We start from the raw sequence: 27,887 nt of genomic DNA on the forward strand, positions 1-27,887 counted from the left end.
AGGCGTCAACAGACTGCAAAGAGCGAGTACTCAATTTAAATAGCGGGCCCCTTTTTCTGACCGAGCGAGCGCAAATAGCGTCTGGCTCTGAATCAGGCCCATAGTCCCATATCCTGCCAGGTAAGTCTTAAGTGTCTCATAACTTTAAACTTATTGTCTGCATCTATTTAATTTGGTGGATGCTTCAAATCAAAAGCATCCAATCAAGTAAAAATATGGAGCCCTCTTTAACATTATTTCCAATTAATATAGTACATTATGTGAAAGTATGTGAATTAAGTGATGCAATGATGACCAGCATATACAATTGTGTACACAAATGTCAAAATCACTTATAAATAACAATCACATAATAAATAAAACATGCTCAATGCCAAGTTAGTAATGATATTATATTTTATGTGTCAATTCATCATGAAAGAAAAACACTTTCAATTATGTAATACAGCAATTATATAGTAATATATGTATTACTCTTCTACAAATTGCAGATTTTATTTATTCTTCCTTATTGTCTCCACCGACAGCATTAACTGCAGACTTAGCTGCAGACTTAGCCACAGTCTTAGCCACAGTCTTAGCAGTCTTAACCAATGCCTTAGCCAAGCTGCCAAACAATCCTCTCTCATCTCTTATTTCATCATTGTCATTCTGGCTTTCATCCTCCCTACAACAAAGAGAAAAAAAATTATTGTCAGCAAATACATTAACAAAATATCAAAATGTAATCCATGATCAGTGATTTCTATCTGATAAAGCGCAAAATGTCAGAGTGAGTGTAATTTTTGGTGAAGTGTCACTTGCATGTTTAATTACATAACATTTTTGATGAAAGTGAATTGACAACAGATGAAAAAGATGTACTGTACTTTGGTACCAAATTAGTATATTAGTCGCTGTCCATAACCACTAGCTAAACCCTTTAGTGAATTTCACCAAAAGAACGATTTATCACAGAATACCAATGTACTGTATGTGACTAATAATAGTCTTGTAAGAAAAATTTCAACACTACATGTACTCAGTTTAAGCTGATATAAAATTAATTTTAATAGACAAATATAAAATGTTGTTGAATAATTATTACAACTTACTTTTCTGCTTTCCCAAGTTGTACAAGGCAGACGAGGGCCACAGCTGTCACCAGTATTACCAATTTGGGATTCATCTTGGGCTTCTAAATATGTTTAAGAACATACGTTGTAATCACTTAGTACATGGGACTTAATTAAGTTATTTTATCATGTTCTTATAGAATAAATCCAACTTTTGTGGCCTTTTTTTTAGTTTGAGCACAAATGTGTAAAATATGTATACTAGATATACTGTCTAGACACATATGGCCAAATGTAATAGGGTGAGTTTAGAAAATGTGAAAGTTTAGCAGTAAACTCATATTGGTTGAGTTTTTATCTTCAAAATACTGTAGGAAAACATCTGGATGAGATTTTAAATCATGAGAGTTTTTTTAGTCTAATAACATGTGAGTTTGCATGTTCTTGGACTCTATTACAGTGGGCGAGATTAAAAAGTATGAGCGTTTACTGCTAAACTCTCACATTTTCTAAACTCTCACCCTATTATATTTGGCCCATAGCATCTGATTCAGTATTAGAAGCAAATAAAAAAAAAAGGAGACATTTTCTCCTAGAACGTACCGTTTTGCAATGCAAGGGGTGCAAATGCATTTATTTATTTATTCGTTAATGTATTTATTTTGCAATGCAGGAAAACTGTTGTCTGGTTCTAAATGTTGTGAACAAATACTGACCAGCTTTATTTTTACAATGAAATTTGAATAAAAAGATAGTACACCCATCTCAGATATAAATCTCTCTGCACATTTTATATCTGTCCCACCAGCAGTGCATCATGGTTTTGCTATGGCACATATTGCTCCTTTTATTTTTGCTATCAATCCTGAATCAAGGCATTATTGTTACATACACAGCTAAGATTTTATCATAGATTTTCAATTTGCAGCTGTTGTGACTACACTATTCTTAATGGGCATGATTCTATATAGTGGCACTAAGAAGGGTGTAGTGGGTACTAATTACCCGGGCCCAAGCTTAATGGAGGGGCCCAATGGGGGCCTTGGTCCGCCGCCACCCACCCCTCTCCCCCTTATCTGTCAGTGGCATTATCTCCCCAGCCCAGCACATGCTGCTGTGGTGGGTACAGGGAGGCTGCTGTCGCTAATCAACAGCAGCAGTCTCTTTTCTGGATGGGTGGGAGGGGGGAGGTGGAACAGATCTCACCGATTGACCCCTCCCCACATCAGCTTCTGACAAAAACCCTACATATATAGTCTATTAATAATTTATTTTTAAGGAGGCATGACCACGCCTCCATACATTTGGCCACACTCCTTGCCAGTACCCCGGCCCCACGAGGCTCTCTATGTCCCTGATTCTGTTTTGGGAGTAAATGAAAAAAATGCATTTAACTTTATACCTGGACAAACAATGTTGCACTGCATGGGGTCCAAATACATTTATTATTTTTGCATGCATGGTAAATACAGGCTGCTTTCACACATAGTTCACTAATGCTGGACAGCTTTATTTTTACACTGCAATTTAGATTTGAGTTTGTACATGCTCCCCCCCCCCTCATATTTACATTTCTATACAAATTTTACATCTAACCCACCCAGGGCCGGATTAAGGGCCACATGGGCCTGGAGCTGAAAATGATCAAGGGCCTATTATGAAAATCAGAGGAGGTTTGACCATTGCTGCGTGGGTGTGGCCACTGCCATGTGGGAGTGAACATACCCTACACTTTCATCACCTATGTCTCCCTAAATATGTAAAAGTTAAAAAAAGCTTCATTTTGTGAGGTAACTAGAAATATAATTTTACTACTTATGATTTATGGCTGACCATGTGGACAGCAGATGGCCAGTCAACATCATGCTGTCATGATGATGGGCCTATTTTTATGTGGAGGCCTGGAGCTGTAGCTCTATCCGCCCCATTGTTAATCTGGCCCTGAACCCACCTGCAGTGCAATATGGTTTTGTCAAGATGCTTAGTCACTTACTCTTTTTTGTTTTATTTCCAACACAGGATCATACCTCATATCTATTCCCCCCATTGTATTATTAGGCAAATGTCAGTGGTATAAACTGATTAGTATGAAGAGCTATTCGTGCTATTTATTTTAAACCTAGTGATGCAGTAACATGATTGTGACAAACAGCTGGGGAAGAGTGTAAATAAATAAATATATACAGCTGGCCCACAAAATATAGAAGCTGCAGAAAATTAATGTTTTATATTTCTGCAACTTCCCAGTGAAGTCAAAGTGGATGTTACTGTAACCTCATTGTCACTAGATGGTAGCCAGTGCATGGATCATTTGGGTCCAGGGACAGACCAGGGCTATAGATGAGCCCTGGCTGTCTGCCCTGTGTGTGCCTTAGATGCAGGTGCTCACAAAGGGGGGCGTGGTTAAGTTTCAAGGGGGCGTGCTGTGAGTCATGGTTGCCTGGCATCGCGGCAATCCCCCATCCCTTCCCGGCCAAGCAGAGTGCATCGTCCCCCCCGAGCTCATTTCATGTATCCGGCGGCATGTGGTGGAGGGCGGGGGTCTCCGCATGCCAGCCTTGAGGCCATCAGCCCTTCTGGCATTTGCCAGAAATGGCAGATGGCCAAACTGTCCCTGTTTGGGTCTGAGTGTACAGACCTGCAATGCAGCAAGGACATGCTGCTGTATGAATACTGGGGGGACCTTGCACTTACTGTAAGTAAGCCTGTAGAATCAAACTTGTGGCATCTGGGTAAGTTATTGGATATTGGGGGTCTGTCTCTCATCTGCAGACCTATGAAATAATTTTTTCAGTTATGTACATGAATTTCATGAATTTGTAAAAGGTTGATTTAGGGGTAGGGTGAAGAGTCTGCAGTCTAAGGGCTCCCATTGCCAGACAGCAGGACCATATGTTAATGCAAAATGTAGCAATTTCATGCTAATACTACATTACTGCCACAGAAAATCCTGATGGCAACCAATGTAATATCTACTTGTCCCACAAAAATCAGGTATTGCTTACTTACTTTATTGTAGAGTGAGTCTCAACTTCCTAATTTTTTTCCACTTTCAAATATGAGTCCACACCGGTAAAGCAGAAGTGTTAGATTTGTATATATGGGGATTCATTTCAAGGAAACCAACTTCATGGTCTATCTCACAGTATATGATGGATGTTGGTGATGCTCCCAAAACATTTGTGCTCTACACATAAATATCTGTTGCAAGGGGCACCTCAGACAAAAATATGTTGGTTTTTTTGGGGCACTCCTGTAACTAATATTGTTATTAATGATACAGTGGTAATTTAAAACTTAACTTTTAATAAATTATCCTCTAAAAAGAGTCAAAAAAGTAAAAAAATAAAATCTAAATATGTTAATTAGAAAACAATTAAATGATATTGAAATCATACGATAAATATCTAATTATGTTGACGTGGCAAAAATATCTTATGCACCTCCTGGTAAAACACATCTAAGGTCACCAACCTCCAGGAAAATACACCAATCTCACTAAGCTTATATATAGAGATAAGTTCAAATAAATATAGAAAAATAGAGACAAGATTTTATATATGATATATCAGACCAGTACAGGTTTTGGACACCAGGGTTTGGTATAAATAGCTTGTTAAATAGGTGATCGAGGTACAAAAACTCCCAACAAAATACCAAAAAAATAAGAGCAAAAATAGATTTCTCCAAAGCAGAGTTGCTTTAACAATCTAAACAGTATATAGCATAATGGATAAGAATTCACCTTTAATTGGCTATCTGCTCATCTTATGTAGATTGTAAGGAAAGATTTGCATACTTCTAATACCAGAAAAATGCTGTCATACATTTAATGATGCTATTTCTCACTTCAATGAATACAAAAATGAGCTGTACCAATAAAGCCCATTCACTAAAGATACATTTACAGGTTTCTATCCACAGTGGCCCTGATTCAGAGCCGGATGCTCTGACAGAGAGCTCGCTCTGAATCAGGGCCCTCCTTCTCTTTTTTAGAGCGGCCTCCTGGCCGCTCGCATAGCTGTCGGTGACCACCCACAGCTACAGCGAGCGGACAAAAAGATGGTCGCGATGGTCAAGACCATCATGACCATCGGGTTTGCGACGAGACCCTTGTGGTAGGGTCTCGTTGCCGCAAGCCCTGGAGTGCTTTTGGCTCTATCAGAGCCGAAGGCACTCCCACTGACATCACTTGTGATATCAGTGGGGCCTGCCCCAGACGGTAGGCATTCCCATAGGAACGCCTCCATCTGGGCAGCCGCATCCTCCAAAGGGGGCGTGCTGTCACTCACCATCGACAGCACGCCCCCTTTGGTACGAGACCCATATCGCTATCCGGGTCTCATGCATGCACACAACAGAGCCGGGTCTGTCGTGCGCATGCGCACTGGGCCAACATCGACCCGCTTGCGAGTGCTCAGCACTCGCGAGCAGTTCTGAATCAGGCCCAGTGTTCCTTAAGGAGCCTACACACTAGATGATCTGGTCACGATTCGATATCGTGTCCGATTTCTCCCCCGACAGCTCCCCGGCAGTCGTGGGCATGATTTGGTGTTAAAAACTATCCAAATTGACCCACGATCTATCATGCCTCTAACACTATTCCAGTGCATCGTGACTGAGATTTTCAGATCTTGCCTGCGCATCAGCATCGTAATCGTGAGTGGAGATTCATGATTAGGACATATTTTACACGATCTGTCATCCCGATGCGTCGGCTTTGGGCTGAATGTGTAACATATCACCTTGTGTGTGGGCATCTTTAGGTCCTGATAATCCCACTATATTTATGTAATCACATTTAGATCAATGCAAAATATACACTGGGGCTCCTGCTATTTTTTTTTCCCCCTGATGCCAATATATTTCACAACACAATGCAGTGATGGTGTCAGTGGAGAGAGGAGCCCAGTGAAAGAACACTGTAACTCTTGTAAAGTGTACTGTAGATAGGAAGAAAAAGTAACATAGAAGAAAAGAGAACTAGAGTTAAGTTAGTATTGTAGGAGGGAGGAAGGGAGTCACTGTATGTCATAAGTTAAAAAAAATGGACTAAAAGAAAAGTATGGTATAATTAAAAAAGCTCAAATTAACCACTTAACTGACAATGTTTCCCCATAAAACCATTCAGAATTTGTTTTTGTTTTTATACAATAAAGGTAAAATTATTTTTAATAATAGATATAATTTTTTAATTAAATATTTAAATATATCTAGAGCAGGGATGGGGAAATGTTTAAGGCCTGCAGAATGATTTGGTCTGGCCCTTGCAGCTTTTTTCTGCTACCCTCATCTGGCTAGCAGGATGCCTAGAATAGCCCCCTACAGCCAGAATCTATGCAGCAGTGCCACCTGTAGTGTTCTTAGGACACTTCTGGTGTTCACACCGCTTCCCTTACAGCTCCCGGGAGCATCCTCAGGATGATCTGGGCATTGCTGTAAATATCGGCGTTTATGGCCCCGCCCCATGTGATATCGCATGAAGGGGGCGTGGCCTGTAACGGCCGGTGAATAATGTTATATATATATATATATATATATATATATATAAATGTTCCTCAGCACAAAAAAACACCCCTGATCTAGAGGGTGCTTTGCGCCCCCCCATCCACCCTTATAAAACCCTACTATAAAATAACTTTCCACCCCCTATTGGCAATAGACTCCCAAGTGGTCATATTTCCTAATAATAATACCCCCAGAGCCCCTTATTAGTAAAAAAAATCTATGTTTTCTAAACCAACTCTACCCCCTTGTAAAAAGCTCCTTTTTTTGGACCACCTCCCTCATCCTCCTACCATGTGACCAATATATATATATATATATATATATATATATATATATATATTATTATTTTACCCACCCTCCAGTGTCATATTTCTCTATATTACACCTCCTCCACCACCACTGATACTAGATTCCCACTGGGGGTTACTTCTTATCTTCATGGGCATATACCCCCCTCCCCCACATGCAGAGTGCATCAGAGCATGTATCAGGTGGGACTAATCCCTCCTGCTGCAGCTGATTTCTGCACTTGCCCCATAGTGCTGTTCGCATGGCATTCTGGGGTGTGATTCCAGAAGTGATGCGGGCGGTCACACTTCTCGGATGTCCGGGGAGTCAGATGAGATCTTTTCTGTACTTATGCAGAATTGATCTCCTCTGCAAAAGCAGATGGTGGCATCACCAGTTAATAGTTAAAAAATATATAGAGGAGGGAGGCAGCCAGAACCATGGAAAGGAAAATTAAAACATAGCGATGGAGGCCAAAGAAAACCAGGCTCAAATGAAAAAATATATAAAAAGATAGAGGGTACCGAGAACAAAGCCCAAATTTAAAAAAAATAGGAAGTGGGCAAATGAGCCAAGGACAATAAAAAAAGGAACCTCATTGGGTTGGAGGCGACAGTGGTGAATCTTTAATGGGTAAATGGTGTGTGGTACACACATTTTCCTGTTTCCATGGAGGCCCACACTGTAAACCCTGCACTCATAACCTATACTTACCTCTCCGCCGATGCCAGTGTATTTGTTTGGTAAATTTAAGGAGAGGAACAGCATAATTTTTTGGAGGTCTGCGCATGTGCATTAGACTCTGCCATGGCGACAGCCTACTCCTTGAATGACCCACCAAGAGTGGGGGGACTGCAGGGAGACTGCAAATGGGGTTCCTCCTCTCATAAACTGCCCCTTGGTGAGGGCAGAGATTAAATGTCAAATGGCAAAAAAATATATACTGTGGAGGGGGTGGGCTGCAAAGAAGAGTGTGAGGGTAAGTCAGTGAGGGGGTCTGGAGAGGAAACTGATAACATGCAGAGGAATGTTATATAATAAAGGCACCCCACATGCACATTTGCACATTCAGTACTAATAGATACATTTATGGTCCTCTTTTAAGAAACAGTAAAGGTGCTTTTCTAGTTTTATAATGACTTTACAAGGAAATTAATAGTAATAAAATATAGGAACACAATCTCCTCCCTTTACACTCTGTCATGTATTTAAAGAAGCTGGGGGTTAGAAAGAAGGCACCATCTGTGCAGTTTATAAATACATAGTATATAAATACATGGTATATAATATGCTTTAAAACAGCAAAATATCTTTCTATAACAGCGCTTAACACTCAGTCATATAAAAATCATGAACACATACAATAGAGGATGATATCTATATTACCCATAATAGTCTCCATTAAATATGGCAGAAAATTGTATATTGTAAATTTGATCGAGAGAAGACATCCTGAAGAAAAAACAGTCTTCTTTTTGAATCAAACTGTAACTGTCTGTCTGTATTTATATTTAGAACCAGTAAATTATATATATATATATATATATATATATATATATATATATATATATATAATCACACAAATGAATAATACCAATTAATGAGTGTAAATTTAAAAGGAAGGATTACAACCAATAATTCCCCTCTTGTCAGTTCTATCTTAGTGGATGTACACATGCCATCTGTTGAAATTCTAAACATGTTGACATTCTAAAATTTGACATTTTGATTGTTGATATTCTAAGTGTTGACATATTGAATGGAACCCCTTTAAATCATTGGTTTTTCTATCTCCATTATGCATTACATAACTGTCCATTAATTGTTTGCCATGTGGAAGGGTAACCCACTCTTCTGGGAGTCTGTGAAGAGACGTGTAAATTACCTCTATAAATTGCAGTATTGCTGCATTGCAATCAAACTAAACAGTACTTATTTCCCATTAATGGGGTTCAGTATGTTTTAAAAATTTCAACAAAGCCTTATATTTTATATTTATTTTAGAAGCAAATATATCAATATATCAGTTTTAGAAGCATTTGACTAAAATTAATAAGTAGTATCTTTAAATCTACTGGCAGTTCATTCTATTTAACACATTCTAATAAATATACATAATCTAATAAGTGTTTTACAGAAAATAATATTCCATTGAATTACAAAGATTAGTAAGAATATGAGCCATACTTACTTTCCTTCTGTCCTTGTTGTTAGTTTAAGCTATTTCTACAAGAGTGCTAAATGTACATTACTGTTTATCAGCTTTTTATATTGTAGAGGTAATAATAATTCAGCCATTGGCTATTTGAGATAACATGGCATACAGATCACAAGCAGCTGGCATGGCACACATACAATGTAACAAAAACTTGTGATTAATCCTGTTATAGTGAAAACAGGAGCTCCATCCGGTTCTCACAGGATATCATGAAGCTTGACAGATCCTGCATTAGATTTTATTTCCATATTTAACTTTTTCGTTACAAACACTGGTCAGTTTAGCTTCATATTATTACTGGATAAAGTGCACCTAGAGACGTACATTTCTGCAAAAGTGGAATTTCCTAAATTCATTTTTAAAATGTGCAGAATAATAAGTGACCTCTACCACCCCAGAATTTGTAGAAAAATCATGTTCCCTTATAGGAAGATGAGGGCAGAGGGACCTTAAGACAAGCAGAGAATGTAGGGTTACCACCCATCCAGGATTACTACAGGCAGTTTGGTACAGTATGTGTATGATGTCATGAAAATAATCCTCCACCATTCTTTAGATTGTGACCCTGTCAGATGGAGGTGTCACTAATTTTTAGCAATTCCTTTAGACCCAACCAGATGTTACAATGTTGTGTTGACTCCTCTGCATCACCACTGGGTCTTTTGGGTAAGCTGAGTTTTTTCCTAGCAGCTGCTGGAAAAACTGTAGGAAGAGATGTCATCATGTCTTGTACCACTAGAGCTGCCAACTTGCTCACCAGGAGTTCTTTGCATCTCTTAAGATCTGGGTCAGTTGGAAAGAGAGACAGGACATATGACTTAAACCTAGGATCCAACATGGTCGCCAAAATGTAGTGATCTATTTTCAAGATATTGGCAACCCTTGGATCCTGGCAAAGTGAACAAAAGACTTTGATCTACAAGTCCACCTTGTAGAATTGATTTGTTTCATTTCCTCCTTCAATTTCTCAAGCTGATTTTCCAAAAACCTATTTAGGAGAATCACCTGACTCAAGCTAGCAGTGTCTGAACTCACTACAGAGGTATCTACTGCTAAGGGTTTGAGAACCTTGAATAAGACAGAAAGCATCTCCACTGCGCTGAACTAAGGAACATCTCTTTCTCTCCCAATGTCATGGCTTGTTGTATAGCTGTTGATGGCTTTTTGCTATTCATCCATCCACTGAAGCATATAAAGGGTGAAATTCCATCTGGTTACCACCTCCTGCCTCAGTTGGTGGCAGGGCAAATTCAACTGTTCTTGCAGCTGCTGCAATCTCCGGCATGCTGTGACTGAATGGCAAAAATGTCCCAAAATGGTTTCAGGCCACTGGCAGCATCTCCTGCATGCCCCTCTCATTTAAAAAAAAAACAACCTGTACCACTAAGGTGATGGGACATGTTGGAATTCACCCAGCTATGATGCTCTCACAATATTGGTGGCATTGTCAGAATTCACAAATCCTGAGGAGAGTCCATGTGGGGAAAGCCATATTGGAATTACATACCTTAGTTTTTCTAAAGAGGTTGTCAGTGGTATGCCTCTTAGTAAAGCCGGTGATATATAGAGTAGCCTGCCTCTAAATGAGCTGGTGTTTTTAGTTAGATACTGCTGTTGCTGATAAAGAAGCATGACTCACCCAGTGAGCTGTCACAGTCATGTAACCTTTAGTTTGACCACTAATGTTTGTCCACTTATCTGTGATGGACAGTTGGTATATTGGCATTTTGTAAGCCAATAATTATTATTTTTTTAATGTTCTGGTACAGCCGAGGAATGGCTTTTTGGGTAAACTGGAATCGAGATTGAATTTAGTACCTGAGACACAGGACCTAAATTAACTATGTGAAACCCACTGCATTAATGGTGAATATTGGATGCAGATCTAATACTAGCATAGCCATGTTAGCATCAGTGATCCACTGTGCGACTGGGTGAGAGCTGTCATACTTGCTTCCCCTTGCAAATGACTGTTTCACAGTCAGTTGATATATTTAAAATAGTAGTTTCCTTAGTCCCCTTCTGGGATATAGATCCATCCCCAGCAACAGCAGGCCTACCACTGCAGGATTCTGCTAAGGAATTCTGTATATGGGAGGAGTCACCTAGCTTTAACAAACTGGATGCAGGACTACCTCTAAACATTACTGTGTATATTGAGGCTGAAAGTGTTGGCAGAAGAAATAGCAGGTGCTGGGATCTAGTTGAACTTGAGTGAAGGGAGCTAGCTGATGCTGAACTGCTTGTTGTTATTTTTTAGCACCAGTTTCTTATGTAAATGTCTAAGAGGGTGGAGGTTACTAGATGGTTAACATCCCCACCTCTACTTACAGTGTTTTTACAAATGCTACAGATGGCTTGACAATTGTCATCAGGATTTGGGTAAACATAAATCCACACATAAGAGGTGCATTTGTTGGTCCTATACCCAGGCATTACAATGGCCTTCCTCTTTTCATGTCCAAGAGCTGCTTCCACTAGTGCCTGACTTATACAAACAACATCCTCATCCTCAAAATTCTCATTAACACTGGCATCAGCTATGCAAACATCCCTCTCATCCTTTTGATCTTCCTCTGTGGCATCCTCAATTTCTATGTCATCAGCTATATTTGTGCTGCTCATCCCCACATTGGCAGAAGGAGCAGGAATGGTGGAAGGCACCTTCTTTGTGAGTACAACAGTATCAGAAAGGTCAGGCTCATACATAGCACTGGAACACACTTAGGGCCACATTTAATATGGTGAGAGTTTAGAAAATGTGAGAGAAAATTCTCACATTTTTAAACTCACCCAATGTAGTATAGTCACAGAACATGCAAACTTGCATGTTTTTCAGATTAAAAAAAACTCTCAAGATTTAAACTCATCCAGGTGTTTCCTGCTTTGAAAATACAACTCGATCAATGTATTAGTGTGAGAGTTTTACTGCTAAACTCTCACATTTTGTAAACTCTCACCATATTACATTTGGCTCATAGACTCTTCTCAAGGATTTGTGACATTCTGTTTTTGAACACACAGTTTGTTCTACTGCCTTAGTGGCCTTCAATTTTTTTTACACCTCTTCTACAATGTCTTGCATTATCATAAGAGGCAGAGGGAGATGCCTCACTGACACTTGCAGAACCACCACTCATAAATAAAGGCCAAGGCCTCAGACTTTATTTGCCACTATGTGTGGTGAATGGCATGTTGGCAAGTTTATGTTTTTCTGCACCACATTTTCCCTTTATTAGATGTGTTTTTTTCTTTAGCACTGTATATTGTTTTTTTTTTTAATTTTAGATGCCCTGACTTAGACCCTTTAGCTTTAGTAGAATGATTATCATCATCATCATGATTGTTAATTTTTCAGTTCGCAGATCACTGTGTGGCTGATATATGCAGATGAACAAAGCACACTAGGGTAAAGCAAACCAAACAATAGAATTTCACTATCTACAGTAATTTTTTATTTGAATTTTTTTTTATGTCGCAGCTCAATTCATACTACATGGAGTAACAGGGCTTATATGTGCATGTGAACTAAGCGAGCTAGAGTAAAGTGTACCAAACAGTACAAACAATAAATGTAACGATATTTTTTTATTTTTATAATTCGCAGCTCAATTCAAACTATGTGGAGTCACAGGGCTTACTGTATATATACACATGTGAACAAACCACACTAGGGTAAAGCACACCAAACAGTACAAACATTAGAATTGAACTATATATTTTTATATTTTGATTTTTTTTGAGGTCCCCGTTCAATTAAAACTGTGTGGAGTCACAGGGCTTATATATGCAAGTGAACATCTCTTTAGATTGACACAGCACAGCCAATTTATAGCAGAATACAGCGCAGCCTACAGCAATGTGCCCCTCTTGTACATATTGACTAAGAGCAGAAGAGCAACTTGTGAGTAGTTGCGTAACTAGGGCAGGGCCGCCAGGGCACATGCCCTGGGTGCCACGGTACCGGCACTTTCTCGTTAGCCAGTGTAGTGCTGACCGCAATGAGTGCGGTCAGCACTACACATTTACACAGGATTGGCGATAGGCTTCCCTACACCCAGCGCCATCCTGTGCTGCACAGCTGAGCCCCTTCCCTCCCCCTGAGCGCTTACTAAATAGCGCCAGGCGGAGGGTGAGAGGTGGGCCTAGGCTGGTGCATTTTTACACACACATCACCACCAGTGCTGTGGCAAAGTGTGTTTTAATCAGCAGCCAATGAGAATCAGACAGACTCTCATTGGCTTCTGCGCCCACTGCAAGAGCCGGCCTGGAGCTCACTCATGAGCTCCACCTTCCAGCTCCTGCAGTGGGTAATGGGAGAGACATCATGATGTCTCTCCCATAATGCAGAGTGCGCCAGCCAGACTAACATGCGGTGGCAGCAGGAGCAGTGGCCACAGCTGAAGTGAGGATTCAGGTACTGCATTGGGGGGGGCACTAATTGGGGCACTACAGGGGGCCCTCTACTGGTGGCACCTCTACTAAGGACTACTACTGGGGGGGCTTCTACTGGGGGAACTGCTTTGGGAGGGGGGTCCTCTACTGGGGACTACTCCTGTGGGGGAGTACTACTGGGGGCACTATATAAGGGGCTTACTACTAGGGGCACAAGGGGAACTGCACTGGGGTGACCACTACTAGGGGCACTAAATAGGAAGGACCACTACAGGGGGCACTGTATTAGGGGCAATGGATACGGGGATCACTCCTGGGAGCCTGCATAAGGGACACTACTGGGGGGCACTGCATGGGGGGACTACTACTGGGGGTCACTATATAAAGGGCACTGCATAGGGGGTACCACCTCAGAAGAAGGCCACCGCAGCTGGCTGACACACGTTGGACCCATTACCTGTATACTACACACCAGGGAACACCTGAGTCACCAGGCGACGTGAAGTGGATGAAGTAAAGGCAAGCACCCGTGACAGGCAGAGCCGCGAGTGAAGATAAGAAGTGGTTCATAGTATATGGGAAGACTGTGGTAGGCGGGGATCTCGGTAGCATGGCAATTGCAAGCGGGACAACCGTCTCGTGTGCTATCCAACTGAACACTCCCCACATCACCAGGAATTCCACCCTTGAACCACAAAGGAGATGATACATGAGCATTGCCATGCAGCAGTGCATGTGAGTGCTATCTACTCACATGGTATGCCGTCGGGAAGCTGGCGGACCTAATCCCAACAGCCGGCTTCCTGACTATCATATCCCGGCAAGGATCTAAAGACGGGCGTTGATATACTGACACCTGTCATTAGACATACGCCGGGAGCCCGATGTCCGGCATCCCAATCGAAGGGATGCCGGGTGCCAGGTGCTGAGCGCGGATAGCCATGGGGGGGAAGGGTTAGGTTTAGGGTTCCTTGGAGAGATTTAGGGTTAGGAACCCCCTGGGAGGTTAGGTTTAGGCTATAGGAAGGGGGGTTAGCGTTAGACACCCCCGAGGGGGACTTAGGTTTAGGCAGCGGGGAAGGGGGGTGATTAGGTTTAGGCGCTTAGAGGGGGGTTTAGGGTCAGGCACTGGGGGAAGTTTAGGGTTAGGCACCTGTAAGGGAGGGTTAGGGTTAGGGGGTAGAAATAGGTTAGTATATACTTACCTTTGACAATCGGGATTTCCTCCTCTGCCGGGATGCCACTGTCAGGATTCCAACTGCCGGGCATGGGTCCAGTGGTAAATCATACCGATTCTGCTCACATTTACCTTACCACCCCTTCAGTGCCAAGCGAGACTGCCAGTTACTGCAGAACTGACAGTTGATACTTTCTGCAACTTAAATCTGGACCCCCTAAAGGAATTTTGCACACAGAAGCATGTATTGGAAATAAGAACACTATCCTATATCCATTCCTGAACTCACTCCTCAACCATTGAAATGTCATTTGTTTACTTACCTGGTATTATTCTTTTGAAACTGATATATGGGTTTTTTTTGACGTTTTTGATTTTCATATATTTTTTATATACATTTGTTATACCTTTTTTGGATAACCCCTCCCCTTTTTGAAAAAAAGATTTTTAGTCTTACCTTCCCTTTCATATACCCTGCCTCACCATCATCCCTTCCCTTTCCTCCATGTTTCCCTGTAAGTATTTGTTAGTCTGTCCATTTATAGTATGAGCTCATTATTACAATAAAATCCCACCTTTAAACTAGTAACTAAGTGCATGAGTCAGACCCGCTCTGTCTCTCCGGGTCTCACTACAAGATGGGGTGGCTGTCGATGCTGATTGACAGCTTGCCCCATTTTGTAGGCAGGGAGGGAGGGTGGCTGCACAAATACAGGCGTTCCCTTAGGAATGCCTGCCATTTGTGGGTGGCCCTACTGACATCACTCGTGATGTCAGTAGTGGACTTCCTGTTCTATTAGAGCAGGAAGTCCACTCGTGCTTGCGGTAGCCGAGCCCCTCCAGCAGGGTCTTGCCACAAGCCCGATGGTCGCGATAATCATGACCATCACCAGACCGCTTGCACAAGCTGTGGGTGGTCACCCACAGCTGTGCGAGCAGCCTGGAGGCAGGGAGAAAAAAAAAGGTACACCCTGATTCATAGCGAGCGCATGCAAACAGCGTACACCTCTGAATCAGGCCTTAAGTTTCTTTACAGTGATCTTCATTTTAACCTAAGACCGTACATTATAAGGATGTACAGTATACTGTATGTCTTATGCCACTCTTCTTTAAACAGACCTAAAATACAAAGGTGAGTGCTAGCTGCCCCAAACAAATCAACAGGGAGTACCACTACTGGGGGCACTGCATAGGGGAGACTACTACTGGGGGCACTATATAAAGGGCACTGCATAGGGGTACCACTACTGGGTGCACTCTATAAGGGGCCCTACATGGTGCACTGCATAGGGGTACCAGTACATGGGGCACTGCATAAGGGGAACTAATGGCAGGCTGCATAAGGGGGACCATTACTGGGGGCATTGCATACTGAGGGTACTGTATAAGGGGAACAAATGGGAGGGCTGCATAAGGGGGACCACTACTGGGGGTACTGTATAAGAGACACTACTTGGGGCCTGCATAAGAGGGACCACAACTGGGGACATTGCATACTGGGGGTACTGTATAAGGGGCACTACTGGGGTTAAGGTGCATATGGAAAGGAATGTTAAGAGTGACGAGAAAGGGGAGTGTGTCATGTTGACATGCCCCATTTTTAAGTGACCACGCCCCTTGTGACTGCACTCATTTTTTGGGTGAACACACATAGGGGGGGCTCCATTTTTAAATTTGCCCTGGGCTCCAAATACCCTAGTTATGCCACTGCTTATGAGTCTTGTTGAATCCGGACAATTGGCTGAGACAGGATCAGTTAAAAATTAGATCTGCACAACGCCATCTTGTGAATGGCAATGAGACTCCATCTTAAAAATGAGATCTGTACGACGCCATTTTGCGAATGGCCACCCTGCGCCATTTTAGCGAAACTCCCACTTAAGTACATACGGCGATGCAATTATTAGCATCGTGCGACTGCATATCTCATCATACCCCATATACACATTGAATATGCACAGTTGCGCTGTTAACACCATACGCACATTAGCAACTGCATAATACCCCGCGTGCGAACGCTGTTTATTAGTTTCATGCGTTCGCAACTGCCCCAAGTTAAAAGTTCTCACTATATAAATACAGACAGTCACTAAAACATACAAAGGGATCAACCCTGCAAAACACGTACCATGGTGAACTCTAACTCGCGTTCTTTCCCAAACCCGTAATACTTACACACTGCACATTTTACATAAAAGGTTTCATAGCTCCAAAGTGTAATATTCAAGGTTTATTCATTTATTACTAATGTTGGGAAATAAAGATTATTTGATATCTAAGGTTTAGTACACGATAAGCAGACCGTGTTTGGTGTTGTACTGATCTACTCTGTCTCAACAGCTTCCCGGTGTCATCGGTGAGAAGATCGCAACATGCATCTGAAACTTATGGACTACAGAGAGTTAAAATACTAAAATCTACTATGTAATATTAGCAGCTTAGATTTGCATACAGCAGGAAAAAGGAGACAAAAGGCTGTCGGAGGCTGACCTGTGTCCATTTGAATTGACCTGTTAACTGTCCTGTAACAGAAGCATTGTGACAGAGAACCAATGGAATCATGCCAAACTTGCTTATTATATTGCCTGTCCCTGTAAGAGTATATATGTGCGCTCTCTGACCCCAATCGGGAGTCTTCTTGCTGATGCTGTTGACGGAGGTTTCTTGCTGATGCCGGTATCTGGTCCCAGAGCGCGTGCGTATGTAACAACTGTACTTTGGGTCTATATGATATATTTGTGCTAATTGTCTTTAGATCACAGCATGTAACATTTTGTTGTTATGTTAAATAATAACCTTTTGTGCATTGGAAACACATTGAAAGTCTGAAGGCATTTATATACTATGCGACTCAGTACGCTAAATTTGCGACAATTTTGAAGGTATAGGCAGGATCGTATAAAGGTGTAGAGGGTATAGGCAGGATTGTACAGAGATTTTTACTTGGTATCGATAGTCTGGACATAGCAAAGCCTTTACAGCAGAGGACAGTACAGCATACAGCAGTATGCTCACTATACACATTGCCTAATATACAGAGCAGCACAGCCACTTGTGAGACTGGACACAGCATAACCTATACTGCAGATTGCAGTGCAGCATACAGCCGCATGCCCCCCTGTACACATTGAGAAAGAGCAGCACAGCCATTTGATAGTCTGGCCACAGCATATTCTATACAGCAGATTACAGCGCAGCATACAGCAGCATGCCCCCCTATACACATTGACTAAGAGCAGAACAACCAATTGTGAGTCTGGACATAGCAAAGCCTTTACAGCAGAGGACAGTACAGCATACAGCAGTATGCTCACTATACACATTGACTAATATACAGAGCAGCACAGCCACTTGTGAGCCTGGACACAGCATAACCTATACTGCAGATTACAGTGCAGCATACAGCCACATGCCCCCCTTTACACATTGAGTAAGAGCAGCACAGCCATTTATTAGTCTGGACACAGCATATTCTATACAGCAGATTACAGAGCAGCATACAGCAACATGCCCTCCTCTACATATTGACTAAAAGCAGCAGAGCCACTTGTTAGTTTGGACACAGCACAGCCTATACTGCAAAGTACAGTGCAGCATAAAACAGTGTACCCATGCTACACAAAATGACAAATAGCAGAACAGCCTTTACAGCAGAGTACAGCATGTAGCAGCGTGCCTGGCATGGAAATGGTGCTAAGACCCAGCTGTGGCACCTTATATAGAATCCAAAACCCACAAGATCTGAGGCCGCAAGGATGACGTATTGCCTTGAAGTGGAATCAAGGCAATAAGTCAGACGAGAAGGCCCAAACCGCCGCTTGGATTGAATCGGATGTCTGATGTTTGGGCGGATGCTTCTAGAGAGATGTACTTCACTTGGATCCAGTTGTCAGTAGAAATGGCATTATGGGCTCTCAGACCCTTTATACCTGCACTTGCATGTGTACACTCTATACCACTACACAATGAAACAATCGTTTTGAATTTTCACAACAGGAGTAGCTGTAACCTTTAAAATTCATAACCTGCACTTATGTACCTTTCAAAAAACGTTGTAGTTGGATAAAGTTTCAGCTTGTCTAAGTATTTCTATTAAGATAAGTGTTTTGTCAGGTTGTGGCCTGGGATGGCCATTACTCACCACAATGCCGGCTTCCCCTGATCTCCTTGGCATTCAGATGTCAGATGCAGCAGTCAGTGATGCACTGAGGATTAGTCCTAGGGTCTGCAAGGACTATCTTGGGTTGTGCTGTCGCTTGGTTAATGCAGTTGCTGTCATGGATGCAGCCATGACAGTTCATTTCACCTGACTACCTTTTTCCTGTGGTAGCATCATAAGCTGCCAGCTGATGTGGTCCACCAATGGACTGCTACCGTTGGGTATTTAGCCAAGCTCCATGTAACAGGAAGTTGCCTGAACAACTGTGGTCTCATTCCAGGCTCCATGTTGGTCCGTGCTGAGTTTATTCGCAGTATCCTCCAGTATGTCTTCCAGTGTTACCCATGTCCCAAGTTCCAAGTGTTTCATATCACCTCTCGAGTTTTTATTTCTTTTGTTCCAGTGTCTCCCTGTTTGTGGCTACTATATACAACACTCTGTACCTGAGACCAGTGATTTGGATTAAAGCTCTATCTGCGTCTGGGTTCCCAGTGCATCAATTAATGATATCTGCATCTGGAGTCAAGTACATCTATTACTGATTTCTGTGTCTATAATCCCAGTGCATCTATTACTAATACCTGTGTCTGGATTCCCAGTACACTTGTTCATTACCTGTGACAATCCCTGAGTATCTGAGCTACTATGCTCTCCCAGTACTTCTCTTGTGTCTTCCTGTGTTTTTGTTTCTTTCCCACTTGTACTGAATACTTGACTAAATAGCTGTGACCTGCTTGTCGGGTGCAGCTAAGCCCAAATCCAAAATCCCAATTGGAGTGGTCACCTTTGGTTAGGTCTGGTCAACATTCGGTGCTAGTGGATGAGGAAGACATATGTTCAAGCCCCCTACCTCCTCCTATCTTCTTTCCCCAGTGCCCAGGCTCTAAGCCCACCATCTGAGGATCTTGAGAATGCTAGTGTGACAGTTTGTTCAGGCCAAATGGAAGCCTCAGGTTTTCAAGGGTGCAGAGACACTGCAAGACCTCGACACCCATATAGAGAATCAGGAGGCCACACAACAGTAGGTGCGCCATCAGAAATGTTGTGGCCCGGGATGAACCAAATAGGCAGGGCCCCCCAGCCCCAATTATACAGAGCCTCACAGCAACCCCACCTCTCTCCTTGCTCCTCACAATGAGGGGTCTGCCAGCCCAACTACTTCCCCTCTGCCATATTTACAATCACTGACAGGCTCAGCCTCGGGGGCCCATGCCCACTACTATATCCCCTCCTTACCTCTCCAACCACCCACCGCTGCTGCCTGTGTGTGAGGCAGGCAGAGAAGATTCTCCTGGCTGCTCAACTGTGTTATAGGCTAGCAGTACAGAGCATACACGGCAGCAGCAGCCGGTGATTGTGGAGATAGTTAGAGGACATAGCAGTGGGTGCAAGCAGCTGCAGACCCCTAGCCAAGCCTGTCAGTGAATGTAAGTTTGGCAGATGGGAAGTAGTGGACAGGCGGAGCGGGCAGACCCCCAGAGTGTCTGGGCCCGGGACTCCAGGCCAGGCAGTCCCCCCCTGATGGCGGCCATGAGTAAATGGCTCAGTACCTCCAAGAGCTTTCTACCAAACTACTCGCCATTCAGTCTACTCTGGCTACTGTGCTTCCAGCTCCATCTGGGTCCCCTCCTGCTAACCCACCACCTCACCTGCAGTTGGCTACACCTGAACACTTTGATGGGAGTACTAAGCATTGTCATGGGTTTATTAACCAGTGCGAGATCCATTTTGAGTGCCTACTCCAAAATGTTCCCACTTAGAGATCTAAAGTGGCATGTCATTTCTCTGTTCTCTGGAACTGCATTGAACTGGGTGTCTCCACTCTGGAAATAAGCTGATCTGCTTGTTTTCTATTATAATGACTTCATCAGTGCCTTCAAAAGGATCTTGGATGAGCCAGGTCAATTCGCTTCAGCTTCTTCCTATCTCCTTTGAGTCTGCCAAGGAACACGCACTGTGGGTCACAACGCTGTCCAATTTCAAACCATCGCATCCAAGTTAAAATGGAATGATGAAGCGCTCCAGGCAACATTCCTTCATGGATTATCTGAGAAATTGAAAGACGAGTTGGCCTCTTGAGATCTTCCTGAGTTTCTTGCAGAATTAACATCACTATGAATTAAAATTTACATCAGCCATAGAGAACGACTGTCTACCAGAGGACATGAGGAACATTTTTGAGATTGTCCAATGCCAACTCAATCTACCTCTTTCCCTTCTTCCTCAAAAGAAGTACCGATACAGGTTAATAGAGCCCGCTTAACTCCGCCTGAGCATACTCGACATTTCCAGAATAAGATGTCTATATTGTGCCACTCCTGGACATATCAACAGTGCTTGTCCTCTTCTAGTAGGAAACAAAAGACCCTAAACAGAATCGGGAGTGTCTGACTAGGGGTAGCAACCACCTCTTCACAAGTAAAGGATAGTTTGATGACTGTAGAAATTAGAAAGAATAAAATAATACAATTGCGCAAAACCTGTACATGTAACCATAAATAGGATAATCACCCTTAAGAGTCCGGAGTTATAGTGAATATATGAATGCTTTTTTCTCTGAACTCTTTGATGGAACAATTGGTGTAGGTCAAGTAAATCATTAAAACAGTCATGTAACACATCAGCATGTCTATATGGACAAACATATACTCATCACAACAGGTTTTAAAGCAAGGTTGTAAACAGAGTTCCAGATACTCCTCAATCCTTAGGCCAAAACAGGTAAAGTGTTTCCCCCACAGCGTTCAGTGATATATGCAGCCACACCACTTAATGCATTTTGAACCAGGTTGGTTCTTCCTCAGAAGCGCTTGTGGCTGATCCTCCCTACTCCTCAATAAATACCCACTGTAATTAAGGAAATTAAAAACGTACATGTGTAACAAATTGTCCTTAAACGAAGGAACACTTCTGCTTCCGCGGTATGCGTTCCATTTAGCATCCGGGCTAGTCACTGCGCATTACCGTATATAGTGTCATGTGTTCCACTTGGCATCCAAGCTGATCAATGCGTATTGCCGGATATAACGTCATGCGTTCCATTCATCACTCCTGCACATGACAGGAAATGTCATGCGTTCCACTTTATGTTTCATTACTATGCATATCCGAATAGAACAAGTCTGCATTCCATTGATTTAAATTTCATGTGTTCCATAATAAACATGGAACTCGGATATGCCTTATTATTATATTATTTCAATCCAACATTCTTGATAATATGCTTTCCACATATATTAAATAACCAAATCACATTAAATGAGATCCATTATTCTTGAAAGAACATTAGGATGTCCATTCATATACAAAAAAAAAAAGAAAACAGAAGGTGATATTTTAAAAGGAGAATAATAATTTATATACCATACATACTCCAAAGATATAAAAATAAATACTTTTAAAAACAATATATCTATTTTAAAAAACATTTCATTTTAAAATGAGAGTTGAAACCTTTCGGGGCAAGAGTGCCCAATTTTAAAATTCATTTAATTTCCATTTTTGAGAGTCTAGTCTCAAGATCTCTATTTCTCCAAGATGGCTTGGCATGTTCTATGCCCCAAAACTATTTACTATAACACTCTTTTTTTATTGTTTTTAATTTTAAAATGTGCAGAGAAAGAGTGTGTCTCTAAACCTTTATGAACATTGTAAATGTTCTCTGCGAGACGTACTTTGAGACATCTACTTGTCTTCCCCAGCTATAAAGGATTGTTGAATTTATTAGCAGGCAATATTATTTCCAACCCGAGGAATAAATGAGAAATCTCTCTTCATTTTATAATACTGAGAAAATTGGACACAATAAACACGTTTGATTGATCAGTATATGTATTGAGACAGGAACATCAAGAGATATTCCAACACAAATGACTCCGTAAAGTTTTATTTACATATAATATGTCTCTAAAGGGAGAGGGATCACTTTCTGGAGGGAGAATTGATAAATCTCATATTTGACTTTTGAATGAAGTGTACCTGTACTTAAAAATGTTATACAAAATCTGTATCATATATAGTTATAGCCTGATCACATCCAGCAAATATATAAAGTATCCCTTCCAGCAATAATAACTCCACATTTAAAGGTTTGCAACTAGTGTAACAATTTCACACGGATATGTGTGACTGAGGCCTGCCCGTGCAGGCTATTAGAAAGCGCAGATATCACTCTCTGAGTTCGATTCCCACTAGTATTTAGCTATATGCTATTTAGTTTGATCTAATATAAACCCTCTCCAGCAGAATAATTTCTGGTGTCACATTAAGCACATTCCTTAGCAGTCACATTATATGATTATAGCAGTGTGCCCTGTACGCAGCTAGGAAAGCCGGCATACGCTCCGCAGGGACACTTAGTCAGGGTGAAAAAAAATAACTTGAAGATATACCCCTGCACTGATGGGATAAAACCAAGATGTGGATTGACCTGTTCAGGCCTAGAGAATGGTGTGTTAGGGGGACCCCATGCTGTATGTCCCCCTGCTGTGCCATTACCACCCCAACTTGTTCAGCCCAGTGATAGTTGTAGAAAACTAGGGGGAACTCCATGTCAGTTTTTCCCCTGATTTTCCTATAAAAGCATGGGCTCAGAGGTCTTGGGCTGGTTATGCTCTAAATTTTTATTCTTTTATTTACCCTATAGAACATAAAACCATTGCACAGATTACACTGAGATGTGCAGTTCTTCTGCTAAACATGCAGCACACAAGAAGGTTTATGGGCATATTCAATTGGGGGCGAGAATATAAAAAATCCTGAACCCGGTTGGTGCTGCCTGTAGGTGCGAAATTTTTGCTATTCAATTAGGAGCAAGGTTTTTTTATTTTTTGAGTGTCGGGAGGTTGTTTTTTGCACTACTCCACAACCAATTTTTCCTAAAATCCTCAATTTTAGGAAAAATGGTCGGGAATTGCTCTGGGACCCCGACGGCACCCCTCCTAATGACTAATTAAGCAATTGGAGTTTCCAATTAGCCTAATTAGTCAGTAATACCTTACGAAGTGTTATCTTCTGCATCCAGCATCAGGACCCGGTCTCCTGCTGCAGCAGTGAGTATGTCAGTGTGTGTGAGTTTTTATGAGTGAGTGTGTGTGCGCATGAGTGTGTCCCGGTGTGTGTCCCAAATGTAAGTATATCCCCCCATATTGGGCGCTGCGAGAGCTACATCTCCCAGCAGCCCTTGTGCCTTATTGCAGCCCCTGGAGCCTCCAAGAAGCCCCCGGGACTCCCAGCAGCCCCCTCCCCAGTGAGAAGATGGAGAGGAGGCCACCAGGCGCTGCAGAGACAAACAGAAGCCCCCAGGCAAGTAACTAATTTTCTTTATTTTATGTTTACACGGCACAGGGTTTTTGGCTCTGAAAACCCCGCAAATAATTTTATAAATTAAATAACGTTGGTATCAAGAGCATGCATACCCACGGTAATCCAAAATTGGGCACGAGGAGTGCAAGGGTTTTTCCTAGCTAAACTTTGAGCCAAATTGAATATGCCCCTATATATTTCAGTCCAGATATAACTAGACTCATGCACTTGTAGACATGATTAACTATACAATAGTAAGAAATTAGTCAAACATTATTCTTAATAAATTTGTGTTTGATTGGGAAAAACTCACTCATGTCCCAGTGATGCCCAGTGTGTTTAAAACTAAGCCAGATATGATTCATAGTAAATTTACCCTTAAGAGTAAACTACATTAATGTACAGTATATGGTACAATGTCCTAGGCAGTCACCTAGGGGACAATGGGTTAGGGTGCACCACAATTTAATAGATACCTAAACCACTGAAAACATCACATGGTAGAAAGGATTCTGTGCTGTTTTCTCTGAAGTGCCCCGGCATGGAGCAAATGCCATTAATATATAAGAATTGAAGCTGGAAGATTCCTGCCTGTGCAGCTGGCAGGTGGTGCACCATGTTAGCGATGGATAAGGATTTTAGCACAGATATACAGTATGATGTCATAAACTTGCACTACTATCCCAGTATTCCCAGAAGATGATTCACCCTTCCTCTTGCTCCCTGCTAAAGTAGAAAAGCAAAAGGATAGTATAGCACTTGATTAAACTAGGGAAGATTTGAGGTGATTAGGGTACATTCAGACATTCTCCTGGCCCTCTATGTACATTTTTGATAATGTCCTCCTATAAATAGCAGATATCTAGTTAAATACATTTTATGAGTTTATAAGTCCTGAATTCTTATAGATGAAAAATGTGTGAGACCTCTGTTGTGTGCTGGCCAACCAAATAAAGTGGCCGATTCACAGTATGAAGCAAATTAAAAATTATTAGAAAACTGCTGATTCCACATTAAGTTTGCTCTAGATGTAATGAGAAAGTATCACAACACATTTCAGAGATATCTGCTGTGGTCTCTCTATTTTAAATAGCAAATATAGGGCCTGATTCAAAGCCGGACGCTCTGACCAGAGCGCTCACTCTGAATCAGGGCCCTGCTACCTAAAAATGGAGCGGCCTCCTGGCCGCTCGCATAGCTGTGGGTGACCACCCACAGCTTATGAGAGTGGCCAAAAAGATGGTCGTGATGGTCAAGACCATCTCGACCATCGGGCTTGCAACGAGACCCTGCGGTAGTGTCTCGCTGCCGCAAGCCCTGGAGTGCTTTTGGCTCACTAGTGATGTCAGTGGGGCCGGACCCAGATGGAAGGTGTTCCTCCATCTGGGCAGCAACGCCCCCGGCACACCCACCAAAGGGGATGTGCTGTCACTCACCATCGACAGCACGCCCCCTTTCGTGTGAGACCCATAGCGACAGCTTGGTTGTCGCTATGCGGGTCTCGCGCATGCACACGACTGAGCTCCGTCAGTCGTGCGCATGCGCATTAGGGCACCATCGACCCGCTTGCGAGCACTCAGCGCTCTCGAGCGGGTCTGAATCAGGCCCATAGTCCACATAGAAGTCTATAGGAGTATGGATCTATAGGAGTGCTATCCATATCACAATGAACAATATAGTATGTGGAAAGAATAATAATATAAACCCAGGTAGGTGTATACTTGCCGAGTGTATTATACAGATGTGTTCTCTTACATTGTTGCTCAAGTCACGCTATATAGGCTTTTAAGTTACAGCGTGAGAATAGCGTGGTGAGGCGCAGTAAGTCACAGTGAGACTTGACAATATCCATGGCATGCAGAAAGATATTACACATTGACTACCAAGCAGCACTAATACACTGAAATTTAAACATACACACTGTCACAGACAAGAAAAACATGGCCTGCGTATGCATATGATCTAGTAACTTATCTGGTGTCTTGTTGTGCGTTCTACTGTATGTCCTGTTCCCTATGTCCTACTCTGTTTATACAGTTTACAAAATGGCTGTGAGGTAGTGGCCTTATTTAGGATGGGAGCTAAAAATTTGGCCACTCAATAATATAGACAAGCGTCAGGCTTTTATGATGGTGCAATGCAATATCCAGGTCTGAGTAGGCCTCCAACATTATTGAAGCAATCTTGTAAGGAGAGATGTCTGGTGGATACAACAACTGAGCCAGCGCCTTGTGCATAGTAAGTGCAGCATTACTGTCCAATTAATGTAAAGTATAGCCAATCAGGATCAGCCATAGCAGCATTACTGTGTGGCATGATGTGAATGGCCTTTGGTAAGCCAGTGGTTCACCGCCATCAATGGCAAGGAGCCAAACTAAGTATTTTTTATTTCCTCTCCATGTACAGGGGCACTCAGTTTACCTCTGTCCCCTACACGATCTGCAAAGGCCCACACCCACTCCCTGATTGGCCCACTGCACTGTACTTTAATAATGATAACAGATCACAATTATAAATACTCGGGATTTGTACATCAAATGATTTAATCCTTTATTACACACTCAGGACCTCATTCAGAGTCGATCGTAAGCGGCCGCTCGGACGTACACATCTGATGTTTCCAAACCACGCATGCATAGTTAGTTGTGCGCACGAGACCTTGCAATCCAAAATGCTGTCGATCGTACGGCTTATGAGCAGGAAGTGGCTTCTGAGAGTTGATTGACATGAAAGGCCGTTTGTGGGTCATGACGGGGGTGGTGGTCTAAAAACGCAGGCATTCCTCACTGTTTTCAGGGCATTTCTGGGGTGTACATAAGTTTCCTGCTACGACCGACATAGAAGGCCGGAAGTAGTAAAAAGTCACTCTACGAGCATGTTAGAGGCCTGGCTGATCGTACAGCTTGAGGTTGGGTATGTGCTCTCTCAAGCCCCAGAGTACAATCGATACTATCGAATGTTACTGATGTTATGTCTGGAGTTTCTATTTTGTACCACACAATGCAAACAGCTAATAATTGTTTGTTGTTGCTAATAACACTGCTAATTGGCTTGTAATCGATTCAGTTGCGTTTGCATTAGTGAATAATAAGAATAAATACATTTCCTGGGGATGGCTTATTCTATGCGTTTTTTTGTAAATTTTTCGTGTAATATGCATACAACACAAGCGGCCGCAACCATCAGAAGAAAATTAACATACAGCGACTGACAACGATCGCTAACTGCTATCACTCGTTAGCTAGAGGAGGTGCTTTGTTCATGTATGGGCGTCACTGTGGTTGCGATCGCCCGGCCGTGCGATAGTTTTTTTTCTAATTCTCGATCGTTTGGCGTACGACCGAGCGGCCGCTTACAACCGACTCTGAATAAGGGCCTCAATTACAGCTCCCAATCTATGACAAACACACTGTTCTTGTTAAGGAAACCCCTCTGAAATAATGCAAAATCACATGGACATGGAATATTAAACAAAAATATTTATTGAGGGTTGAAAATGATGGCAGGGTAATGCAGATGAATTTGATAAAGTGAATAAGCAGGGTACACAGGAACAGTGCTGGACATACAGAGTTACCATGCATAATTGACGGCAGACCAGTAAGCAAACACAGGTTTCAAGATTGTGACAGAGATAAATGGTTCAGATATGCAAAAAGGTCCATACACTTCCATAGGTTGGAGACACAGAGCTTATATGGGTAATACCTTGGCATTGCAGGCAGGCAGATCCCAATGAACAAGACAGACTGAACTGGACCACGGACCAAATGAAATATAAGA

General features: G+C 42.2%; 1 long non-coding RNA gene across 1 annotated transcript; it reads right to left on the reverse strand.

The window, feature by feature from the left end:
- Positions 1 to 378: 378 nt before the first annotated feature.
- On the reverse strand, positions 379 to 27,887 carry LOC148506782 (uncharacterized). Its single transcript, XR_015869738.1, has 3 exons — positions 27,813 to 27,887; positions 1,095 to 1,177; positions 379 to 667 (listed from the first exon to the last, which is right to left on the reverse strand). It is a non-coding gene; the product is annotated as an uncharacterized LOC148506782 (long non-coding RNA).

The sequence above is a fragment of the Taudactylus pleione genome, unplaced genomic scaffold (genome assembly GCF_031769625.1).
Source record: "Taudactylus pleione unplaced genomic scaffold, aTauple2 ptg000396l, whole genome shotgun sequence".
Classification (NCBI taxonomy): Eukaryota; Metazoa; Chordata; class Amphibia; order Anura; family Myobatrachidae; genus Taudactylus; species Taudactylus pleione.